We start from the raw sequence: 22,854 nt of genomic DNA on the forward strand, positions 1-22,854 counted from the left end.
CTCTTCGAGGTCTGTGAAATTGCAGAGCCAGGATGCCTGTCGTAGTGCAGCTATAAGTTTGGCATCAGACTCTCCTGGTTGCTGGTCCCTTTGCTCGAATGTGTGTCTCCATGCAATGACTGAGAGCTTCAGCTCAAAATGTTCCTTGAGCTTTTTCTTGAGCTCAGAGTAGGAGACCGACTCTAGTGTAGCTGGAGCAACTAGGTTTTCGGCTATATCGAACGTCGCCTGGCCACACATGCACAGTAGTGTTGCGGCCTTTAAGCCATCTTCTCTAACTTGGTTAGCCCACAGATAGTTCTCGACGTGCAAAACGTACGAGCACCACCTCTTGGGATGCAACACATCAAACTCCGACAGCTTGTCGACCTTGGCCATGGTAAGCTGTTGCTGACCTCTCAATGCCTTATGCTGCTAAGGGCTTCTGTGTTGGTCCTAGGGACTGATCCTTAGGATGTGGGTGCCTCCAGCATAGCTTGGTGGCAGGGAGAGGGGGGAACGTGGTTCCTACCAAGGCGCTGATGCCTGGTCTTACCCCTAATGACTTTTGGCTCTCTCTTCCTTAGCAGCACATCCCATCCTTGTCTCCACTGTTATGTTTCGGGATCGGTGAGACGATGAGGTGAATGGTGAAAACAGCAACACGTTTATTAGGTTAACACAGAAGTGAGTGCGAACTGCTGCTAAGCTTTTATTTATATGGATCACCACTAGGTGGCGGCCAATAGAATTAAAGTAGTCTTCCCACTGAAAACACAAGTAACAACTCTAGAGACAAACAGTCTAGAGTTTGAACAGACACAGTAGTTAACTAACAATAACAGTTTCCAAGTATTTTACACCAATACATAACATGGAGCATCAAAATAAAAGCAAAAAACTCCAATTGAAGTGCAACGGATCCCAGCAGTCTTAGAAAAGAGAGAGAATCCCTTGGAGAAGCAGTGCTTAAGGTGAAAGGTAGCTTCTCCCTGCCCCTATTTGCACCCTGAGAAAGACACCCTCACACACACATACCTAGGGGGGGTTCCCCTCCAACAAGGCTTTGGGGAAGCCCCTGGTTGCAAACTGGGGTGGTGTGCATTTGTCTTGCAAACTTGGAGAGTTGCCCAAAGGGAGCACGAGCCCAGCAGGGGTGCCAGGAGGGGGAGAGGAGGAAAGTGAGAAAGAAGAGGAGGAGGAAGAAGCAGGAAGAAGAGGGTCCAGGTCCAGGAAAAGGAGGAGGAGGCAGAAGAAGTAGCAGAAGAAGCAGGAGGAGGGAGAGGAGGAAGTACACGGAGCTCAGATGTTGCAAACCAATTGCAAGTGCAGCTGTTGGAGGACCTTGCACTGAGCAAGATGGCTTCTGCCCTGCCACTCTCCCACCCCTGCCGACTTACCACATTCCTGGAGGTGGAAGATGCGCCTTAAGTGCACCTCCAGCTGCATGGCCTGGTTCCTAAGTGGCCATTGGCCAGTACCGATCTGCGGACTGGGGGTTAGGTATCCCTGGACTAAACTACCTCTAAGGTCCCTTCCAACTCTGTGTTCTGTGAGGGAAAAAGGCTCACCTCTGAACAACTGTAGCTCTGAGATTGGGGCAGTGAAACAAAAAATCTTATTGTTGGAACAGAGGAAATGGTTCTTACTCAGCTGATCTGTGTGGGTCAGCTAAGGAGGAAGGGCTGTGAAGTTTGTGTGTATATGAGATTAAGATGGGAAAATACATACAGTATTGTTTGAGAAGCTCTGTGTAAGCAGCTAAAGCATCTATAAGAGTAGGGAGTATGTGCTTTTAGCAGTTTTCAGCCCCCCTACTTGGCCTCAGTTTATTTTTTGGTCAAGAAATGATTCTCCATTGAAGTGCTAGTGTGTGTTGGAGCACCATGGGCTTTGGGACTGGAGATTGTGAGAACAGTCTCTAGCGTTGTGCACATAGGATTTGGAATAATTACATACACATGCATTTTAAGTAAAGTACTTGGAATTCATTTAGGACTGTCAAATGGCCTGAGTATATGGGAATGAAAAGAAGGAACTGGTAGCCAGTTTCACATTTGTCATGTGGGAAAAATCCAGAGAAAGAAATATTTTGGGGAATATTAAAAAGGCAGAATATATTTCCCCAAAGGAATAATGGAGAAGTTCTTTAAAAAGAAAGAAACCAGCCCCCAGAAACCAGCCCCAGCCCCTCTCCCCCAAGCAGAAACTAGGCAGAGGCCAGCTTTTAGAAATGCAGATGTGATAATCCTTTCAGAAAGGTTGGAGCCAGGAAGGTAGAAGCTGATGAAATTAGAAAGACAAAGACCCCTAAAAACTACATCCCCCACCCAAACTCTAAGGACAGGAAACCTAATAGGATTAACCCAGCAATACCAAAAAGGACACACTCAAAAGCTCAGGTCAAAGTTCATGCCACAGGAACAGGAAACAACCTCAAAAGCCCAAGAAGGTATAAAAACCCACCACTCCCAGCTAGCTACATGTGGTCAGCTTTCCCAGAGCAATGCTTCTGTCTGGCTTTGCTCTTCAATAAACTACAACCTTCTTTCTAAAGCAGTCTCTATTTTGTTTATTCCCAGCTTGGACTGGACCCTGATGAAGATTTTTCTTTCAACACTCACAAGCAAATGTTTCTCAATTGTCAACTTGTGCATGCATAAGTATTCTCTTTGTTTCAGTTTCCTGTTTCATTCTGAGGACAATATTCTGTGGCTGGTTTACTACTCTGTGGAGCAGCTCTTGAAGACTTTTAATTTCAGACTGAGCCAGATGCATAGTGTTTTATACAACTCGTAAGCTGTAATACATTATGAAGCTCATGGTAAATACTGTATGTGAGTCAGTAATGCAACTTGGCTTGCTTAGTTCATGATAAAGACAAGTTTGGTTGGCTTGGATCATTTTTGCCAGATCATTGTGTATAATGAGATCTGGTGTGTACATGAACCTGCAGATTGTTTTTCACAAACAGCTAAATAGCTGAAATCTGTGGGTTTCTGTAGCAAAGGTTTAATTGGCCCTTTTCTAATGGGCTTCTGCAAAGTAATTTTATAGTTGTAATATTTGTTTTAATATTTTCTCCCCTATTTTAATCAATAACTTTTTTATTGACAATTGATCGGTAAATTAGCTTTAGTTAAATCAGAGGGACAAATTGAAAACATTGACTTTGTGATCTTAGGATGCAGCCCACTCTGGAATGGTCAGAAGTGGGATGCTGTGCAGGTATTACAGTGGATATTAAAAGTCTACACACACCTGTTAAAATGCCAGGTTTTTGAGATGTAAAAAAATCAGACCAAAATAAATCACTTCAGATTTTTTGCCACCTTTAATGTACTGTAAGCTGTACAATTCAATGTGTACACAGTGATTATAAATTGATCAAGAAAACAAATGGACTCTGCAAGAAGATTGATTTGGTGAGCGGAGCAGCTCACCTTGGGTGAAAGCAATGAAGGAGAGGTGTAGTTAGTGTGGTTAGGTGCTCAGCAGTCTAGTGAGAGAGGTCTGACTGGGTGTTGTTGGATTATAATTATAATTGTAATTATACAATTGTAAGCTCATGTAACACTATTGCTCCACAAGCTGCATTGGCTGCTGGTCTACTTCCAGATTGAAGGTGTTGGTAACCACCTTTAAAGCCCTTCATGGCATGGGTCCAGGCTACTTGAGGGACCATCTCATCCCACTGGGATTGGCTCACCCAACCTGTGCCAGAAGAGGAGGCATTCTGCAGGCCATGTTGGCCTGAGTATTCTGGCTGGCAGGGTCCAGGAGAAGAGCCTTCTCTGCTGTTCCTCCTGCCCTCTGGAACATCTTGCCCCCCTGGAGTTAGGTTGGCTCCAACTGTCCTGACCTTCCGTAAGAACATAAAGACCTGGCTCTGCCTGTTAGCTTGTGGCTCCAATGGGGGAGTATCACAGTGGAGGTAGTTGATAAATTTTTCTTATCTGGTCGGTGGTTAGATGATCTTGGTGGGGGCTCCCCAATTGTTATGCCCCTGTCATGGACCAATCATCATCTCCTGCGGCTGGTCTTCCGTTTTGCCACTCCCCACCGTGGGGTTGTTGAGCCAACCAGATGGTTCCGCCCCAGGCGCTTAATGGACCCTGAGAGGTTCCAGGCAGCACTGGGGTCCCCACCTGCCTCCTCAGCTCACGGCTCGGCAGATGCCTTAGTGGAAGCCTGGGAAAGGACGGCCACGGAGGCACTTGACCGAGTTGTACCCTTGCGGCCCCTGACCCGGCGCAGATCCCAATGGGCTCCATGGTTCTCCGCGGAGCTCCGGGAGATGAAGCGCCGGAGACGGGGCCTAGAGAGCGTTTGGAGGTCCAGCCGATCTGAATCCGACCGATTGCGACTAAGAACCCATATTAGGTCTTATCTCGCAGCGATGAGGGTGGCGAGGTCTAACTACTTCGCTGCCCTCATCGCGTCCGCAGATAATCGCCCGGCCGCCCTGTTTAGGGTGACCCGCTCCCTCCTCAATCAGGAGGTGAGTGAGGAACCCTTGCAGGGGCGTGCCGAGGAATTTAGTTAACATCTGTCGGACAAAATCGCTCGGATTCGGACTGGTTTGGACTCCGACTGGGCAGTATCGGACGATCAGGACACGAGCGGTCTTGTCAATGTTACCTGGGAGGAGTTCGATCCTGTAACTCCGGAGGAAGTGGACAGGATCATGGGGAGGCTGAGCTCCACCACATGTTTATTGGACCCGTGCCCTTCCTGGCTGGTTTATGCAGCCCGGGAGGGGACACGAGGCTGGTTCCAGGCGGTTATATCTGCCTCTTTGAGTGAGGGCAGTTTTCCCGCTGCCTTGAAAGAGGCGGTGGTAAGACCTCTCCTCAAGAGGCCTGCCTTGGACCCGGCTGTGTTGAATAACTTTCGTCCGGTCTCCAACCTTCGCTTTCTTGCGAAGGTTGTTGAGAGTGTGGTGGCGCATCAGCTCCCTCTGGTCCTGGATGAAGCGGATTATCTAGACCCCTACCAATCGGGCTTCAGGCCCGGGTACAGCACGGAGACGGCATTGGTCACGCTGGTGAATGATCTCTGGAGGGCTCGGGACAAGGGATATTCCTCTGTCCTAGTCCTATTAGACCTCTCAGCGGCTTTCGATACCATCGACCATGGTATCCTGCTGTGGCGTCTCAGGGGATTGGGAGTGGGAGGCACGGTTCTTCAGTGGTTCTCCTCCTATCTCCTGGGACGCTCGCAGTCGGTGTTGGCAGGGGGGCAGAGGTCGACCGCGAGGCCTCTCGTTTGTGGAGTCCCTCAGGGGTCGGTCCTCTCGCCTCTCCTGTTCAACATCTACATGAAACCGCTGGGTGGGATCATTCGTGGTTTTGGAGTTGGGTATCATCAGTATGCTGATGATACCCAACTTTTTATGTCGACCCCAAACCACCCCAGTGATGCCCTCGACGTGATGTCCCGGTGCCTGGAGGCGGTCCAGGTCTGGATGGGGAGGAACAGGCTTCGACTCAACCCTGACAAGACTGAGTGGCTGTGCGTACCGGCATCTCGTGATATTCAGGATATCCGACCCCTCATTATGGGGGGTGAGTCATTACCTCCTGTAGATAGGGCTCGCAACTTGGGAGTCCTCCTAGATTCACAGCTCTCCTTAGAAGACCATATTGTAGCTGTGACTAGGGGGGCCTTCGCCCAGGTTCGCCTGGTGCGCCAGTTGTGGCCCTATCTAGACCGGGATGCCTTACGTACGGTCACTCATGCGCTCGTGACCTCTCGTCTTGATTACTGCAACGCTCTCTACATGGGGCTACCCTTGAAGACCACTCAGAGGCTCCAACTGGTACAGAATGCAGCCGCGAGAGTTGTATTGGGAGTTTCCCGATACTCCCATGTCACACCTTTGCTCCGCAAGCTGCATTGGCTACCAGTTGTCTTCCGGGTGAGGTTCAAGGTGTTGGTAATGACCTACAAAGCCCTTCATGGCATGGGTCCGGAATACCTTGGGGAGCACCTGCAGCCGGCGTCAACTTCCCTCCGCCCAGTACGCTCCCACAGAGAGGGCTTCTTCAGGGTGCCACCGGTCAAAGAATGCCGACTGGTGGCCCCCAGGGGGAGAGCGTTCTCTGTGGGTACACCGGATTTATGGAACCATCTTCCGGTCGAGCTCCGGATGGCGCCCGATCTCCGCTCCTTCCGGCGCGATCTTAAAACCCATCTCTTTAAACAAGCTGGCCTGGCCTGATGGGACGGGGTGGGATTTTTATAAATGAACTTAAATTTTAATTTGTATTAATTTTATGGGCATTGTTTAATCACGTTTTAATAATTTTAATTTTTGTATCTAGTTTTTATGTATTGCCCTGTTCACCGCCCTGAGTCCTCCGGGAGAAGGGCGGTATATAAATTAAATTAATAAATAAATAAATAAATAATAAATTAACAACAGATCCCACCTCCTCCCCATCCTGCTTCCACCCTCCCCATCTTTTAATTGGGCTGCAGTATTTGGCTTTTAGTAATATTTTATTTATTTCTTTTAGCTTTGTACTGTCTTTATCTTTTATGATTGTAAGCTGCCCAGTTACCCTGAGGTAACTTAACAAATAACTAAAGAAAGAAAGAAATAATAAATAATTGGAAGGCTGAGTAAGTTTTCTGACTGCCCATAAGAAGTACTGAGTGCTAGGCAGAAGCACTTTGGGTAGCAAAGACCTCTCAGGAACTGTGTGTGTGTTAGGTGGAAGCCACAGGTTGGTACATGTATTGCTATGAACAGGGAAGTGGGGAGGGCACTGAAGGGATGGTAGCAGGCTATAAGATTGCAATAGTGATGAGTAGAGGAAAATATGGTGAGTCGAGAAATGGGAGACTCACAAGGACCACTACTGAGCCTCGGGTATCTTGTTCCTATGGCATGCTCCAGTCTCCCAGACTCAACTGCAGGCCCTGGATGGCAGGCTTTCAAGGCCCTGGGCTGTCGGCTTCTGCTGGTAAATGTTAGATGTAATAAAGCCACCTTGATTCACGACTTAATTGTTGAGGAAAAGGCTGATCTAGCATGCATTACCAAGACCTGGCTGGGACAAGAGGATGGGGTTCTGCTCACTGAGATCTACCCAGCTGGTTTCTGGGTTTGGCACCAGCTGAGACCACAGGATAGTGGAGGTAGGCTGGCAGTGAATGTCCAGGATACTTGGGAGATATCCAGGGACCTTGCTCCACAGATTGCGGGATGCAAGATGCTGCTTCTTAAATTGGGTACCAGGAGAGGTCAGTTAGGACTGTTTCTATTGTACCAGCCTCCCTGCCTGAGCTCCTTGAATCTGTAGCTGGGCTGGCGGTGGAGTTCCCTGAACTTATGGTGCTGGGGGATTTCAACCTGTCATCCCTAGTTACAGGGTCAGAGGTAGCTAGGGAGTTGATGGCCACTAAGGTAGCCATGAGCCTGGCCCAAATCATCCAGGGTTCAACTCAATTTAAATAAAATTTTAAGGGGATCCGGGAGGGGGGAAGCCCAAGGTATCCGAAATGAACTTGGGGGAGTTCGATGCGGAAAGCAGTCCAGACCATCAGACGGTTACGGGGAGGGGAGTAGGGGTTTGGGGGTGGACTCAGCTCCGAGTGAGGAGGCTCTTCCTATCCCGACGGTGATTGGGAGGGGCAGAGAGTGTGGGAGCAGGGGGCTTCATCGTAATTGGGGAACGGACCACCTCTGTCTTCAAGCGGTCGCCTGTTCCCGCCCTCATTGCTCTTCTCACTCCCCTGGGGGTATAGGATTGCAGGACCCTGGGCTCAGGCTGGTTTATTTTAACGCCAGGTCCGTGGTAAACAAGCCCCCCCCTCATACATGATCTTATCGATGAGGAGAACGCGGACCTGGCCTGCATCACGGAGACCTGGTTGGGCCAAGAGGGAGGTGTCCCTCTCTCGGAATTATGCCCACCAGGTTTCCAGGTGCTTCACCAGCTGTGGGCCCAGGGCAGGGGTGGGGGGGGTGGCGGTTATTATTAGGGAGAGTCTTTGTCTGCGAGTGGCCACTGTCCCTCAGATCAGCAGGTGTGAGTCTCTCCTTTTGAAGTGGGGTCCTGGAGTTCAGTTGGGCCTACTGATTATGTACCTGTGTCCCAGCTGCGTGTCATCGGCCCTGCCCAAGCTCCTTGACGTCTTGCCCGGGTTGGCGATTGAGTTCCCCAGGCTTATAGTTCTGGGGGATTTCAATCTGCCCTCTGCAGGTGAGGCGTCTGAGTTGGCCCGGGAGTTCATGGCTTCCATGATGGCCATGGACCTGACTCAAATAATTCAAGACCCGACCCATAACGGAGGGCACACACTCGACCTGTTTTTTATCTCTGGGCAATGGATTAATGATCTGGGTAGGGGGGATTTAACCATCCAACCCCTGTCATGGTCCGATCATTTTCTTCTCCGGCTAGACTTTCAGTACACCACCCCCTTCCACTGGGAGGCGGAACAGACCAGGTGGTTCCTCCCCAGGCGCAGGATGGACCCTGAGAGGTTCTAGATGGAGCTTGGGACTTTTCCTGCTTCCCTTGCCCACGATTCTGCCGAGGCACTAGTGGCAGCCTGGGAGAGGGCTGCTGCTGGGGCCTTGGATCGAGTTGTGCCTTTGCGGCCTCTGACCCGGCGCAGATCCCGGGTAGACCCCTGGTTTACCGAGGGACTCCAGGAGATGAAGCGCCGGAAAAGACACCTAGAGAGCTGTTGGAGGTCCAGCAGATCCAAATCTGATCGAAAACTGCTAAGAACTTATCTTAAGTCTTATCTAGTGACGATGGAAGCGGCAAAGCGTGTTTACTTTTCCGCTCTCATTGCGTCCGCAGATAACCGCCCAGCCACCCTGTTTAGAGTGACCTGCTCACTGCTTAACCAGGGACCGAGGGATGACCCCTTGCAGGGTAGGGCTGACGAATTTGTACAGTATCTGCAGGACAAAATTGCTCAGATCCGGACTGGCTTGGACTCCAACTGGGAGGAGTCCGGCAGAGTGGAGAGGGCAGGTCTTCATCATATCATTTGGGTTGAGTTTGACCCTGTGACTCTGGATGATGTGGACAGGATTATGCGAAAACTGAGCGCTACAACCGGTTTACTGGACCCATGTCACTCCTGGCTGGTTTCAGCCGCTGGTGAGGTGACAGGGGGCTGGCTCCAGGCAGATGTCAACGATTCATTGATAGAGGGTGTCTTCCCTTCTGCCTTAAAAGAGGCAGTGGTGAGGCCCCTCCTCAAGAAGCCTGCTCTGGACCTGACCTCATTGAATAACTATCGTCCTGTCTCCAACCTCCACTTTGTAGCGAAGGTTGTTGAGAGTGTTGTAGCGCATCAGTTCCCGCAATTCTTGGATGAAGCAGACTATCTGGACCCGTACCAGTCCGGTTTCAGGCCCGGCTACAGCACAGAAACAGCAATGGTCACACTGGTTGATGATCTCTGGCGGGCCCCGGACAGGGGCTGTTCCTCTGTCCTGCTCCTACTTGACCTCTCAGTGGCTTTTGATACCATCAACCATGGTATCTTGCTGCGACGGCTTGAGGGGTTGGGAGTGGGAGGCACTGTTTTACGGTGGTTCTCCTACTACCTCTCAGGCCGTTTGCAGTTTGTATCGGCACGGGGACAGAGATCTACCCTGAGGCCCCTCTCTTGTGGGGTGCCTCAGGGGTCGGTTCTCTCCCCCCTCCTGTTTAACATCTATATGAAGCCGCTGGGTGAGATCATCCATGGCTTTGGGGTGAGGTATCACCAATATGCGGATGATACATCTCCATCCCTAGCCAACCCAGTGATGCCCTTGATGGATGTCCCGGTGCCTGGAGGCGGTGCAGGTCTGGATGGGAAGGAACAGGCTCAGGCTTAACCCCTCCAAGACTGAGTGGCTGTGGATACTGGCATCTCGTATGGTTCAACAAGTTCCATCTCTTTTGATGGGGGGGAGGCACTGCCCCCCTCAGATAGGGCCCGCAACTTGGGTGTCCTCCTCGATACTCCCATGTTACACCACTCCTCCGCGAGCTGCATTGGCTTCCAGTTACCCTCCGGGTGTGATTCAAGGTGCTGGTAATAACCTTTAAAGCAACTACATGGCTTAGGCCCGGGGTACTTGGGAGACCACCTGCTGCAATTATCAACCTCCCATCGCCCGGTTCGCTCCCACAGAGTCAGCCTCCTCAGGGTGCCGTCGGCCAGGCAATGCTGTCTGGCGACCCCCAGGGGGAGAGCCTTCTCTGTGGGTGCGCCAACCCTCTGGAATGAACTGCCTCCGGAGCTGCGGACGGCCCCTGACCTTCGGTCTTTCCGTCGTGACTTGAAGACTTGGTTATTCCAACAAGTGGGTCTGGACTGACTATGTTTTTTAAATTTGGCTTTTATTGAGTTCAATTGTCATGTATCTATTACATTTATTGTTTAATTCTTTTTTAAATTTTGTATTCCATGTTTCTTAATTTTTTTGTTGTAAGCCGCCCTGAGTCCTTAGGGAGAAGGGCGGCATATAAATTCAATAAATCTAATCTAATCTAATCTAATCATAGCAGTGATAATACATCTCATCTGGTTTTTCTCTCACAGCAATGGCAGCATGTTCTAGATCAGGGCTTTTCAACATTTTCACCCATTGTACCACTTTTAGGATAAGGCAATGTCCAAGTACCACCAGTCGCCCAGGAAGGTGTCAAAAACTTGACCCCCCCAAAAAGGAAAAAAATGATAAAGTACAGGCAGTCCTTGACTTACAACAATTTGCTTAGTGACTGTTCAAAGTTACAACGGCACTGAAAAAAGTGACTTATGACCATTTTTCACACTTATGACCATTGCAGCATCCCCAGGGTCATGTCATTTACATTCGGATGCTTGGCAACCGATTCATATTTATGATGGTCACATTGTTCCAGTGTCATGTGATCGCCTTTTGCAACCTTCTGACAAGCAAAGTTAGTGGGGAAACCAGACTCACTTAACAACCATGTTACTAATTTAATCTCTCTCTCTCCCTCTTTTTCTCTCCCCCCTCTCTCTCTCCCTCTCTCTATTTCTCTCTCTCTCTCTCCCTCCCTCCCTCTTTCTTTCTCTCTTCTCTCTCTCCCTCTTTATCTCTCTCCCTCCCTCTCACCCTTTCTCTCCCTCTTTCTCTCTCCCTCTCTCTCTCCCTCTCTTTCTCTCTCTCCCTCCCTCTCTTTCTCTCTCTTTCTCTCCCTCCCTCTCTCTGTCCCTCTTTCTTTCTCCCTCCCTCTCTCCCTTACTCTCCCTCTCTCTATTTCTCTCTCTTTCTCTCCCTCTCTATTTTTTTTCTCTCTCCCTCCCTCCCTCCCTCTTTCTTTCTCTCCTTCTCTCTCTTCCTCTATTTCTCTCTCTCCCTCTCTCTATTTCTCTTCCTCTCTCTCTTTCCCTCCCTCCCTCTCTCCCATTGTCCCTTCCTTCTTTCCTTCCTTTCTTCCTTCCCTCCCTCTTTGTCCTTTCCTCCCTCTCTCCCATTGTCCCTTCCTTCTTTCCTTCCTTTCTTCCTTCCCTCCCTCTTTGTCCTTTCCTCCCTCCCTCCCATTGTCGTTTCCTTCCTTCCTTCCTTCCTTCCTTCCTTCCTTCCTTCCTTCCTTCCTTCCTTCCTTCCTTCCTTCCTTCCTTCCTTCTCCTGGCGCCGGCCAAGGGCAAGTAGGGCAAGGCCGCTGTCAAGCCCCAGCTCGACAATCAACCGGGTGGGTGGGTGGGGAATCTGCACAGCAACCCAGCGACCTGGCCTGCCAGTCGCTCTTTGCTCCAATGATCAGCTGGGAGGCTGGGACTCCGGATCCGACGCCACCGGCCAGCTGGAAGTCCTGGCGGGCGGCCCTGACACCACTGAACACCCGGAAGCATTGGCAACCTTCTCTCGGGGCCGCCAGTCAGCTGGGAGCACCAGTGCTTTTGACCAGGAGCAGCTGTCAAGCCCTGGGCTCAACAATCAACCGGGGGGATCTGCACAGCAAACTGACTACCTTGCCTGCCAGCCACTCCAATCTGTGAAACCATTAAAAGCTTTTATGAGGTTAGGGGACCAAACGTGATCGAGAATAGCTGAATGGAGGGCTATGCATGCTTTTGGCAAGATGCAAGAGATTTTGAGAAGCTCACATTCGAAACAACACATCCTGTATTTTATTTTAAATATTTTAAAGACTGGGGGAGAGAGGTAGCTGGGTTGTTGCATGGATCCCCCCCCCATTGATTGTCGAGCCCAGGGCTTGACAGCCACTCCTGCTTGAAAACCAGGGTTTGGCGGCCGGCAAGGGGCTTTCCCGGGGCTGGCGGGACAAACGGGGACTGGTCTCCCTCTCTCCGTACTAGAACGGCACCCACAGAGGCAGCCAAGGGCAAGCAGGGCAAGTTCCCTCCTGCTCAAAAGCCAGGATACGGCGGTCGGCGAGGCGCTCGTGCGGGGCTCTCCCGGGACTGGCGGGCGATGGGGAGGAGCAGGCCGATCGCCTTACTGGTACCTTGAACTCTGACACACCTTCCCAGCCATGTGTGCCCCAAAGAAGCACCGATCAGAAGTCAATCCGGTTGCTGCATGAGTCTCTGGGGAGGGAGGGCCCTTGCTCTGTGCCTGCGCTCTTCGCTTGCCCTCGGTAGGGTTCCTGCAGGCCACTGCCAAGCAGCATGTTTTCTGCAAGCAAGTGAGCTGGGAAGGAGCAGAGCGGGGGGGAGGAGGCAGGGGGAGGAAGGCGACACCGTGTACCACCAGCCAGGTGCTCGTGTACCACCAGTGGTACGCTTACCAGTGGTTGAAAAGCCCTGTTCTAGATTTGGGGGAGATTTTTTTTCTCCCTTGTCATGGACAATCACTCATTGGTAAGCCTCCAATTCTTGGTTGCCACCCCCCTCCACAGGGAGGCCAGGCCTATTGGATTGACTCACCCCAGGCAACTAATGGACCAGATTGGGTTCCAGAGGGAGTTTGGGAATATTCTGGAAAACTGGTACTTGATCCAGTTGAAGTTTTGGTGGCTGCGTGGAATAGCAAAGTAGCAGCAGCTTTAGTTCAGATTGCACCTGAGCAGTCTCTCCATACCCCGGGTCCCCTATGCTCCCTGTGGTATACGATGGAATTAAAGGAACTTAAGTGGGCTAAGATATACCTAGAGTGTCGCTGGTGAAAAACAAGGAACAAAGATGATTGGACATGAGCTAGAGCTGCTATTAAGGCCTACCTTGTAGCGATAAGGGTAGTGAAACATAACTATTTCTCTGCCCTTATTGTGTCTGCCAATAGTCACCTAGTGGCCCTGTTTCAGGTGACTCTATTCCTCCTCAGAGGGAGCAATACCAAAGTTCACCTAAATGGTCAATGTGAAGAATATGCTGCACATATGGTAAAGTCAGTTGCATTCACTCTACGTTGGACTCCAGTCTTCTAGCAGAGTCAGTGGATGTGGTGGGGGCTGTCTTGCAAGGTGATCTGGAAAGAGTTTAAGGCCATGGAGCCTGAGGAAGTGGATAGGACCCTCTCAGCTGTTAGTTCAGCCACTTGTGTGTTAGATTCATGCCCCTCCTGGCTAATTAAGGGTATGCAGGAGAGGACATATGAGTGGGTCTGGGCAATAGTTAACTCCTCGAGAGAGGGAGTGGTCCCGTCAGCTCTTAAAGAGGTGGTGGTGTGCGCCCTCCTCAAAGGACCATAGCTCAACCCAAGCAGTCTGGACAACTTTCATCTGGTCTCCAAACTTCCCTTTCTAGGAAAAGTGGCAGAGAGAGTGGTCACATGGCACATGAGGCACATTATCTAGACCCCTTTCAGTTGAGGTTCAGACTGGGGTTTGGGACTGAAACAGCATTGATCATGCTCATGGATGACCTCTGGCAGGAACAAGATAGAGGTAATGCATCCATCCTGGCTGTTCTTGACCTCTCAGTGGCATTCAATACCATCAATCAATGTATCCTTCTGGGCCAGCTTCAGGAATTGGGGGTGGGTGTTACTGTATTGTGCTGGTTCTCTTTCTTCCTCTGGGACCAGCTCCAGTCAGTATTGATAGAGGGTGAGAAATCCAGCCTGCAGTCCCTACTTTGTGGGGTGCCTCAGGGTTCTTTCTCTCCTATTTAACATTTATATGAGGATGCTGGGTGAAGTGATTCATTGGTTAAGAGTGAGATATCATCAATATGCAGATAACATCCACCTTTTTATCTCTACCCCAGGCCTTTTGAGTGATGTTGTGGTTGTCCTATCCCAGTGTCTGGAGGCTGTTGGGGACTGGATAGGCCAAAACAGGTTCCCACTCAACCTGAGCAAGTCAGAGTGGCTGTGGGTATTTGGTCCTTCCAGAGACAAGGTTCTTTGATCTTTGGTTCTGGATGGGGTTGCTCTACCCCAGACAGACTTACAAACAGAGAAGAATCCTTAATCCTTACAAACAGAGAAGAAGTGATAGAGGGAATCGAAATTACTGGAACCTTGGGCGAAAGTGACCATGTCATACTGGAATTTAATATAATGCAAACACCAGCAATAGAAAACAATCCAACCAAGGCACAGTTCTTCGGTGGTTCTCCTCCTATCTCCTGGGACGTTCGCAGTCGGTGTTGGCAGGGGGGCAGAGATCGGCCCCTAGGTCTCTCGTTTGTGGAGTTCCTCAGGGTTCGGTTCTCTCGCCTCTCCTGTTCAACATCTATATGAAACCGCTGGGTGAGATCATTCGTGGTTTTGGAGTTGGGTATCATCAATATGCTGATGATACCCAACTTTTCATTTCGACCCCAAACCACCCCAGTGATGCCCTCGATGTGATGTCCCGTTGCCTGGAGGCGGTTCGGGTCTGGATGGGGAGGAACAGACTTCAACTCAACCCTGACAAGACTGAGTGGCTGTACATTCCGGCATCCCGGGACATTCAAAACGTTCCATCACTTTCTATGGGGGGTGAGTCTTTACCCCCCGTAGATAGGGCTCGCAACTTGGGAGTCCTCCTTGATGCACGGCTCACCTTAGAAGATCATGTAGTAGCCGTGACCAGGGGGGCTTTCGCACAGGTTCGCCTGGTGCGGCAGTTGCAGCCCTATCTAGACCGGGATGCCCTGTGTACGGTCACTCATGCGCTCGTGACCTCTCGTCTGGACTATTGCAATGCTCTCTACATGGGGCTTCCCTTGAAGACCACTCGGAGGCTCCAACTGGTACAGAATGCGGCCGCGAGAGTTGTCTTGGGAGTTTCCCGGTACTCCTATGTTACACCTTTGCTCCGTGAGCTGCATTGGTTACCAGTTGTCTTCCGGGTGAGGTTCAAGGTTTTAGTGATGTTTTTTAAGTCCTTACATGGCATGGGTCCGGAATACCTCGGGGACCACCTGCTGCCGGCGTCAACTCCCCTCCGCCCCGTGCGTTCCCACAGAGAGGGCCTCCTCAGGGTGCCTCCAGTCAGAGAATGTCGGCTGGTGGCCCCCAGGGGGAGGGCCTTCTCTGTGGGCGCTCCGGCTTTGTGGAACCAGCTGCCGGTTGAGCTCCAGATGGCACCGGATCTCCGCTCCTTCCGTCGCGGGTTAAAGACCCATTTATTTGAACAAGCTGGCCTGGCCTGATGGGGAATTACTTAGGGTTTTAATATTTATATATATTTTTATTGTTTTTATTGTGGGCAATAATTTAATTCTTTTTTAATTTTTGTATTTTTGTAGTTTTAAGATATGCCCTGTTCACCGCCCTGAGTCCTTCGGGAGAAGGGCGGTATAAAAATTTAATAAATAAATAAAATAAATAAATAAATAAATAAACTTCAAAAGAGCCAACTTTAACAAACTCAGAGAGAACCTAGGAAAGATCCCATGGATGAAAATCCTAAAGGGGAAAACAACCCAGGAAGCGTGGGAAACCCTGAAAAATGTGATCACAAAAGCCCAGACCAGCACAATACTACTGAGAAAGAAAAACAAGAAATCCAAGAAGAGGGACTTCCGGGTGGCTCTTCAGTGGCGAGGACGGTCGGGATTGACCGCCAGCCTCTCGATTTCATTAAAGCCACAGAGCAGCGATGATCAGCTGTTCTGCGGCTTGAAAACCCTTCCCCTCAGGTGAAGAGGGGAGGGGGAGTGTTCTGGGTAGGGGTAGAGCTCCCCTAGAGCCCCAGAATATTTATTCTGGGGCTTGAAGGGTAGAGCTCCCCCAAAGCCCGGAGATACTCCGGATCAGAGGACTTCTCTGCTTTTAAGCAGAGCAAGACGCTGAATCCACTCCTGCTGGATTTGATTGTTATCTTGAGCAACTGAAGCAGGCAGAGCGGATGCGGGAGCTGTATAAATAGCAAGTATAAGACTTTAACTCTGGAATCTCAATCTTTTTTCTTGTTTCAACGATCATTTTAAAAAGAAGGGGAAGATGGTGCCTAAGTGATTCCTTGTAACAAGATTTAGAAAAAAGTGGGAAGAACAAAGGATTAAGGAAAATAAAATTAAGAGGAAGAAGGAAGATTGGATGTGGATTTTCAAAGTTGCAAAAGACTTTATTAATGTTTGAAGGTGCTTAAGTGATTTAAAAGACTTGGATACTTAATAGTTAAGCAACAAAGTTGCAATTGGGGTGAAAAGTGAAAGTGTGAAACAAAAGTTAACTGAGTGTTAAAAATGGCTTCTAAGAGATTTCCTGTTCCTAAAATTGCGGGGGCATCGCCAGTTCAACAATCTGGACTTCAGTCTTTGATGCCGCCCCCCGCAGTTGCTGCACCTACATTGACATTAAAAGATCTACAAGATGCCTTAAAACTTCAATCGGAACAAATATCTGAGCTTATCAATGAAAAAATAAGGAAATATGGGAGGATATTTTGCTGGCATTTCAGGGGCTCTCAGGTTGTATTGAGAGTCTGGACGAATGTGTGGAAGAAGTTAATCAAAATAATCTGATATTGGAGGCTAAAATGTGTGAAGCTGAGAATAAAATGGATAAAATTGATGATGAGGTGGCTATGATACAATATAGAGACATGGAGTTTGCCTTGTGGATAAGAGGTTTGAAAGAAAATCCACAAGAAAATTTGGAAGAGATAGTGGTGGATGCTCTGGTGCCTATTTTGGGAGTTCAACCGGAAGATTTTATAACGGAGATAGACAAAATATTTTGTGTTAATTCTTGGATTGCTAGGCAAAGGAAACTGCCAAGAGATGTGGTTGTGTATTTCACAAAGAGAAAGATCAGAAATGCGATCATTCAAGCTTTTTACAGTAATAGAATTAAAGTGGCTGATCAAGAGGTTTTGATTCTGAAAGAAATTCCCCCAAGAATTTTAAGAAAAAGAAAAGATTTTGGTTTTTTTGGCAGATGAATTAAAAAGACAACAGCTTCAGTTCAGATGGGAGATACCAACTGGGATAGTGGTGAATTATGCTGGTATCAGATACCGTCTTAATACAGTTCTGAAGGCACAAGATTTTTATTCTAATGTATTGAAAGCAGGTTCACCGCCATCTCCAGAAGTTAAAAGAGGAAAGGAAGAAGGAATGCGACAGTCACAGGCAGAAGGCATACAACGAGGTGAAGAAATCACCTCACTGGTTCCAAAGGAAACACAGAAAAATTTGGAAACTGCGCACCCCTTGGTTTTATTAGAAGAATCAAAGACCCAAAGAGTGACACAGGCTGCATCTAGTCGGAAGGAACAATAACAACAACAGCAACAGAAACAACATCTTACAACTATAACTCAAGAATCTACTCTTAGTGAAGCAGTGGGAGGAGCGAGACCCAAGAGGCAGATGCTTGTGGATCTGCAAGATATGCTCCAAAAGCTTCAAGTTGCAAAAGATGGCAACAAAGTTTCTAAACTGGAATGTTAATGGCTTAAATTCACCACAAAAGAGAAAGAAAATATTTCAGTACCTGAAACAATTTAAAAATGATGTTATATGTTTGCAAGAAATGCATATTCATGTATCTGATCAAAAATATTTGACAAATTCTAGACTGGGCATACACTTCATTGCATCTGCTCCAGAGAAGAAAAATGGTGTAGTTTATTTATTTTATTTATTTATTTATTTATTTATTATTTTAATTCCATTTATATCCCGCCCTTCTCCAAAGACTCAGGGCGGCTTCAAGCTTAGCAGTTATTTATGTGAAGGAGGATTTAACAGCCAACTTAATTGAAGCAGACAAACAAGGAAGATATATTATAATTGAACTTTTAATAGAAGGGAAGAAAATACTTTTAATTGGAATATATGCACCTAATCAACAGCAAGGAGAATTTTACAAATTTTTACATAATAAAATAACTCAATGGGATTATAAATCATGTATTTTAATGGGAGATTGGAACGGAGTGATCGATACACGGAAAGATAAAAAGGACTTTTTAAAAGTACTCCAAATCAGATTGCCTAAATCCTTTTTTGACTTGAAAGATGATTTGGAGTTGAGAGATGTTTGGAGATCGCAATCTGGATGAAAAGGATTTTACTTTTTTCTCTGATAGACATCAATCTTTTTTCTAGGATTGATTTTATATTAACCACTAATGATTTTTTTTCTAGGGTTAAGAAGATTAAGATATGCCCAAGAATTTTATCAGACCACAGTCCAGTATGGATGGAATTGGAGAAGGGGAAGGGGGATAGAAGGTCATGGAAGTTAAATGAAAATTTATTTAGATATGAAGAGAATGTGGAAGAATGTAAAAAGCAGATGAGAGAATTTTTTATTATGAATATGAATAAGGGTACTCCCATTGAAATGGTTTGGGATGCAAGTAAAGCTTATATAAGAGGAGTGTTAATATATTTGAATAATAAACATAGACGTAGAATGGAACATAAGCGTAAAGCAATAGAAGAGGAAATAAAGATGAAAGAGAAAGCTTTTATTTTGAACCCATCTGATAAGAGGCTGAGAAAAGCAATTAATTTGTTAAGAGGACAGTTTGATATGTTGATGGCAGATCAAGTGGCAACTAATTTATGATATGTTAAACACAATACTTTTAACAATGCTAATAAACCAGGTAGGTGGCTAGCATATTTATTAAGGAAAAAACAAAGATCTCGTAATATAGATAATGGGGGACTTTAATTACCCTGATATCAACTGGGAGACAAATTCTGCACCAAGTGGAAGATCTAACAGATTCCTGACAAACCTAGCACACAACGTTCTCTCCCAAAAAGTAGAGAAGGGAACTAGGGGATTAGCCATATTGGATTTAATTCTCACTAACAGAAATGAAATGATAGAAAGTGTCAAAGCCACAGGAACCTTGGGGGGAAGTGATCATGCAATATTGGAATTCAACATTATGGAAGCACAAGCAATAGAATACAGCCAAACTAGAATCTTGGACTTTAAAAGAGCTAATTTCAATAAACTTAGAGAGACCTTGGGAAGAATTCCATGGATGAGAATCCTAAAGGGGAAAACAACTCAAGAAGGTTGGGAAATTTTGAAAAGTGAGATAATAAAGGCCCAGTCTAGCACAATACCAACAAAGAAGAAAAAGAACTGCTTTCAAAAGAAACCAGCATAAAGAACTCTCTGATAAACTGAAAGATAAAAAGGACAAGTATAAGAAGTGGAAAGAGGGGCACATAACTAAGGCAGAATATCAGCAAACAGCCCGTGCCTGCAAAGATGAAGTGAGGGAAGCTAAGGCTCAAAATAAACTAAGGCTTGCGACCAAAGTCAAAAATAACAAAAAAAGCTTCTTTCAACACATAAGAAACAAGAATAAAGTTAAGGAAATGATTGGTCCATTAGTGGGGGAAAGTGGCAAGAAGGTGACAAGCAGTAGGGAGAAAGCAGAACTATTTAACTCGTTTTTTGCATCTGTCTTTACACAAGGGGAAAAAACAGTCCAACCTACCCAAACCAGTGCCATAAAAAACAGAATAGAAACGCAAGTTAAGATAGGCAAGAAAATGGTAAGTGAGCACCTGTCCAGCCTAGACAAGTTCAAATCACCAGGACCAGATGGATTACACCCCAAGGTTCTCAAGGAACTGGCAGACGTGATCTCAGAACCACTGAACTATATTTTTCAAAGATCCTGGAGCACTGGGGAACTACCAGAGGACTGGAAGAGTGTTGTGACTCAGGGCCAGCCTGTGGTTTCGGCAGCCGGCTCAGATGTGTCGGATGACTCAGATGAAGGGGAGGAGGACCGTGTGGGAGACGAACCGGCTGATGATGGTTTGGAGGCTTTGCAGAGCCCTCAGCCGGGGACCTCTTCTCAGCTGCGTGAGCCCGAGAGTGCGGAGGAAGATGACCCACAGCTGGCCCTGTTCAAGGACGCCCGACGCAGGAGGCAGTCGAGCAGGAACAAACAAAGAAAGGCTGTGAGACTCCTCGGGAGGAGGCACAGGGAGACCACGCCCTGAGCTCTCTATAAAAGGAGTGTTTGGGGAGGGGCTGGTTGCTGAAAGCAACTTTTCCGCTTGAGAAGATAAGCTCTAGTGTTTTTGTTAACTGCGTAATAAATCTTGGCAGATGCCTTTTAGCCTTGGACGCTCTCCAGTCTCTTCTTTCTGAATAGGGGTTTGCCTTATTACAAGGCCAGAAGAGGGCTGGTTCAGAACAAAGAGAGCTGATGTAGTTCCCATATTCAAAAAAGGGAAAAAATAGATCCAGGAAACTACAGACCTATCAGCCTGACTTCAATACCTGGGAAGATTCTGGAAAAGATCATCAAACAACAAATCAGTGAACACCTTGATGCGAACAAAGTTATCACTAAAAGCCAACATGGGTTTGTCAAAAACAGATCGTGCCAGACAAAACTTATTGCATTCTTTGACCAAGTGACAAAACTAGTGGACCAGAGGAATGCTGTAGATATAATTTACTTGGATTTCAGTAAGGTATTTGATAAAGTAGATCACAACCTACTACTTGATAAGATAGAAAAATGTGGGTTAGACAGCATCACCACCAGATGGATTCGTAGCTGGCTGACAGACCGTACTCAGCGTGTGGTCCTCAATGGAACCGCATCTGCATGGAAGGAAGTGTGTAGTGGGGTGCCCCAGGGCTCTGTTCTGGGCCCAGTGCTCTTCAACATCTTCATCAACAATTTGGATGAGGGGATAGATGGGGAACTCATCAAATTTGCAGATGACACCAAGCTGGCAGGAATAGCCAATACTCCAGAAGATAGGCTTAAGATACAGGAGGATCTGGACAGACTCGAACACTGGGCACTATCTAACAAAATGAAATTCAATGGTGAAAAAAGTAAGGTTCTGCATTTAGGCAGGAAAAATCAAATGCACAGGTATAGTATAGGTGGTACCTTGCTCAACAGTAGTAACTGTGAGAGGGATCTCGGAGTCCTAGTGGACAATCACTTAAATATGAGCCAGCAGTGTGCTGCAGCTGCCAAAAAAGCCAACACAGTGCTAGGCTGCATTAACAGAGGGATAGAATCAAGATCATGTGAAGTACTAATACCACTTTACAATGCCTTGGTAAGGCCACACCTGGAATACTGCATCCAGTTTTGGTCACCACGATGTAAAAAAGATGTCGAGACTCTAGAAAGAGTACAGAGAAGAGCAACAAAGATGATTGGGGGACTGGAGGCTAAAACATATAGGGAACGGTTGCTGGAATTGGGTATGTGTAGTTTAATGAAGAGAAGGGTGAGGGGTGACATGATAGCAGTGTTCCAATATCTCATGGACTGCCACAAAGAAGAGGGAGCCAGGCTGTTCTCCAGAGCACCTGAGAGCAGGACAAGAAGCAATGGATGGAAACTAGTCAAGGAGAGAAGCAACCTAGAACTAAGTAGAAATTTCCTGACAGTTAGAACAATTAATCAGTGGAACAACCTGCCTCCAGAAGTGGTGAATGCTCCAACACTGGAAGTTTTTAAGAAGAGACTGGACAGCTATTTGTCTGAAATGGTATAGGGTTTCCTGCCTTAGCAGGGGGTTGGACTAGATGACCTCCAAAGTCCCTTCCAACTTATTATTATTATTATTATTATTATTATTATTATTATTATTATTATTATTATTATTATTATTATTATTATTATTAGATAGAATATAAGGGTAAAGAAGTATTTCAGCAAAATCTTATTAAAAAAGCTTTTGTAGAATTTTACTCTAAATTGTATGCTAGGGATATAATTCAAGGCTTAGATATAGATAGTTATTTACAAGGACTGAATATCCCGGTACTTACACCAGAGCAACGGGAAAGGTTGAATCAGTTGATAACTGCTGAAGAAATTATTTTAGCAATTCAACAATTAAAAGTGGGTAAGACACCTGGTACGGATGGTTTAACAGCTATTTATTATAAAAAATTACAGTTAGAAATGGTGGAACCTTTAAAAGAACTTTTTAGAACAATTCAATCTGGTGGAGAAGTGCCTCCATCGTGGAAAACAGCATTTATAACGTTGATTCCAAAGGAAGATCAAGACCTTACTCAATCAAAAAATTATAGACCTATATCACTTTTAAATAATGATTATAAGATATTTGCAAAGATTTTAGCAAATAGATTAATGAAGGTTATGCAACAAATGATTTATACTGATCAAACAGGATTTATAAGTGGTAGGCAAATGAAAAATAATGTGAGACATATTGTAAACTTATTGGAATATTTGGAAAGAAATAATCAAGTCCCGGTAGCTTTGATCTTTTCGGACGCTGAAAAAGCGTTCGATCAATTGAATTGGCAATTTTTATTTAAAGTTTTAGAGAAGATGGAGTTTGGTGATAAGTTTCTACAACCTATCAGATCAATTTATCAAAAACAAACAGCTCAAATAATAATTAATGGTAGCTTAACAGAAGCTTGTAAAATTGAAAATGGTACGAGACAGGGATGTTCGTTGTCGCCATTGCTGTTTGTTTTAACACTGGAAATATTATTGATTAAGATACGTGATTCAAAGAAAATAAAGGGAATTA

This window comes from Vipera ursinii, assembly GCF_947247035.1.
Source record: "Vipera ursinii genome assembly, chromosome: W".
In the NCBI taxonomy this organism is placed as follows: Eukaryota; Metazoa; Chordata; class Lepidosauria; order Squamata; family Viperidae; genus Vipera; species Vipera ursinii.